Source organism: Phaethon aethereus (assembly GCF_964289735.1).
Source record: "Phaethon aethereus genome assembly, chromosome: 20".
In the NCBI taxonomy this organism is placed as follows: Eukaryota; Metazoa; Chordata; class Aves; order Phaethontiformes; family Phaethontidae; genus Phaethon; species Phaethon aethereus.
In genome coordinates this window covers 8,185,330-8,188,771 of record NC_138596.1, presented here as the reverse complement: position 1 = coordinate 8,188,771, position 3,442 = coordinate 8,185,330, and positions in this window count along the sequence as shown.

Below are 3,442 nucleotides of genomic sequence, written 5' to 3'. Positions count from 1 at the left end.
TGGAAAGGATGCAGCCCTGCACCGGTGCTCGGAGCTCCGTGGAGGAAGGCTGTGTCCATGCCATGATGGAGTGGGCACCTCGTGCTCTTGACGACTGGAAGCCTGCGTGGTCTCGCTTCTCGCCCCGATCCAGCACATCCTCCAGCTGGACTCAACAGTCCGCTATTAAACTTGCACCAAAGATCAAACGCCAGTGTCTCTTCCACCGGCAGGGGAAGCTTTGGGCCGTGCCCCCAGGGCTGCCAGCCTAATGCGGAGGAGGAGGAGAATGAATTTAGGTTCAAACTTGTGTAAATAGAGACCTTGGGTCTGCACACACAGGTGAGGAGCTGGAGAGCTCAGGGTGCTCTGGGTGCCCTGGCTGCCACCACCTGACCTGCAGAAAGTGCCACTTACCTTGGGCTTTAACCAGACTTTTTCCAAACACTGACCATGGGAGAAGCAGCAATGAGACTTTTTTTGTATAAAACAAAAAAGTTTACTGATTTGGGGGGGCAATATTTATTGGTTGTAAATAGAAGAGATGAACTTGTACATTTTACTAATCCAGCCTCCCTCTGCCCTGCAGCCCAGTCCCTCTCCTCTCCCCACCCTGGTTATTTAAGGCTGCTGGGAGGGAAGCTGGCAGCAGCAGTGTTGCTCTGCCGTGCTTGTGGGGTGCAGATGCTGCTTGCTCCCCCCTCCCTTTTTCTGTACCACTAGTCACTTGAGCAGGGGCAGAAAAGCTTGTTTTAATCACTGTAGGAAACACTAACCCAAGGGGGACCTTTTTTTTGCTCCTGGCTCCATCCCTCTTTTTTTTTTTTTTTTTTTTTTTTTTAAGTGCTTCCTTTCTGCACATCTTTTCTGTTACCTGTCTGTCCGTGCTGCCTTGCGGGTGCGGCACCTTGCCCGGCTCCAGGAGAGGGGCCTGGGCAGTGCCTGGGGATGCAGCAATGCTGCACAGCTGTGCTTGGGGGGCTGGTGGCAGGAGCTGGGCTGTGGGCCCCAGGCACTAGGTGGGGAAGAGGCTGCATGGGTGTGAGTGTGGTCAGCCCTGAGCTCTCCCAGCCCCGTGTCCCCTCAGGTGGCATCACCCATCGCTGCACATGATGGGAGCCGCTGGCTCCCTGACGCAGGGGCAGCCTCCTGCCTCCCACCCTGCCTGCAGCCCAGCCTCTGCCCTTGGGCACCAGTGCCCCAGGGTCTTCCTTCTGCTCTGTGCTGGCCAGCTCCTGCCCACCCTGGGGCCACGCTGGCCCCCACTGTCCCCCTCCCCTCGGTGTCCCCCAGCAGCCCAGCGTCACCTGAGGGACTGGCTGTGCCATATGTATTTTGTACCACTTCAATGAAGGAGCACACTGCCTGGTGTGACTTGTACACAGCAATGTAATTAGTCTTTGCAATAAAATACTGATGCTCAAATGTCTCTTGCCCTAAGGCAGGGGTTGTCCTGGCCTCCTTCCCCAAAATACTGGCATGTTCCTGGAGAAAGAGGAGAGGACTCGACTGTGCAGGAGGCAGCAGTTGCACCTGTTGTTTGTACCTTACCTTAACTGCCGTGTTGAGCTTTGTTGTGTGTTTAAACTGAGAAAGGCTTTTTGTCTGAGGAACCAGTGCCTGATTTTTCAAATGAACCGTCCCCATTTCAGCCTGCAGGTTGCTAGGACTGTTGCATTTTCCAGCTGCATAAATGTGACATCCACTTTACTGGTTTTACTCCATTTGAGAGAAGTAATGACTTTAAGGGCATATGCAATGGTTGGTCCTTATGGTGTGGAGACGGTGGTTCTGCTTTGAGGCATCGTTCCTTTGACGCTCAGGGGCTCGTTTCCTAACGTGGCCAGCATATTTATTCTCTATTTTATAATTGCACAGACATTAGTGGAGATTATGTGGATGGTGTGGTGATACTGAGTGTGGGTGTACTATCTAGAATTTCTCAGTGCCTTTGGCTATGTAGATTAGTTTAAAGCTGGGTTTTTGGAAATGAAAGGATCGTATTGTACAGACAGGACTGGTAATGCCATTACCTGCTCAGGCAGAATTAAGCATCCAAACCACTGCAGTCTTCCCAGGCAGAGGAATTTTGAAAACAGCTGGGAAATAAATGAACCCTGGCACAAGTTATTTCTGGCTGTTTTGGCCTTGGGCCTCCTGTTGATAGAAAGCTTGGCTTTGTCTGGTTTTCCTAGAGTTGCTAAGAGTGATTATTCTTGATGCTTGCCAATACCTGAGCACATATTCTTACCCAGCAGTGGTATGTCCACCGCAGCTCTCCTTTTTTCTTAGTGCCTTGTTGCACTGCGTTGAGAAGAGCAAGTCCATTGCACAGTCCCCCATGCCTCTGAATTCCCACAGGGCCAGGACCTACACCCAACCCTGGCTGGAGGTGGCCCCAGACAGACTGATGGGTGCACATCCCTCCTTATAAAGTCTTAAAGCCATAAAAAATGCCTTTGCACTGACAGCTGCAGCCCACACTAACCCAAGGTAGAAGCACAGGCTCTCCCAGTTAGCCATGATGTGTGCACAGCTGAGGATCCAGTCCCCAAATGCAGCTTGTGTATACATACACATACATACATATCCAGGGGCACAGCTCTGTGTCACTGTGTGAGAGCCCTGCAGATGTTGCTTTGGTGGGCTGGAGGCCAAACCTAAGGAAATATCTCAGTCTAACAAAACTTCAGAGAACATAAAAAATGCTGAAGCCTTGAGAAGCCTCACACAAGTGCAGAAGGCTGAAACCATGGCTGAAACCACGCATTAGAGCATATTAGCAGCAACTAACGAGAACCCTTGCACTCGTAACACACTGGGGAATGCACAACACACAGAAAATGCCAGCAGACCCTTAGTTTTGGGGACTGGGTGGTAACAATCCAGACAGCAATGGCAGACTAGCGGGTGGCCAAGCTCTGTGTGACTACTGGGAAGTCAAAACAGAACTGAGAAGTGCATCAGCTGGTGAGGACACCATACACTATGTCCTGCAGAAGGGAATTACTCACGGCCAGTAAAGTGTGTTTTCCTGCTGGCTTGATTTCCAAGACTGCCAGTGAGACTCGATGCTGAGGTCATGGCACAGCATTTCCTTCCCCTTAGACAAGCAGAAGGGCAGCACCTGCCTCAGGGACTCCAGTAGCCCTGGAGTGCTTCCCCCAGCATCTCCTCAGGCACCTTTTCCACTCTCCATCTGGCCACCAATGTGGCCAAGGTGCACATCCCACACATGGAGAGATTTAGGAATGCAGCTTCTCCTCTTGCCAGGTGTATTGCCAGCTGGGTTGGATTTTGGGCTCACTCTTGGGAGTTTGTTGAGGTCGCTTGAGGGTTTATTAGCCAGAAGTTATGAAGATGTAGGCAATGGCTCCCTAACATCCAGAATGATGGCCATCAGCAGGCACCGCAGTCGGTGCAGACAGGTCACTGTCATCTTAGTACAAGTTCTGCTTTCCCA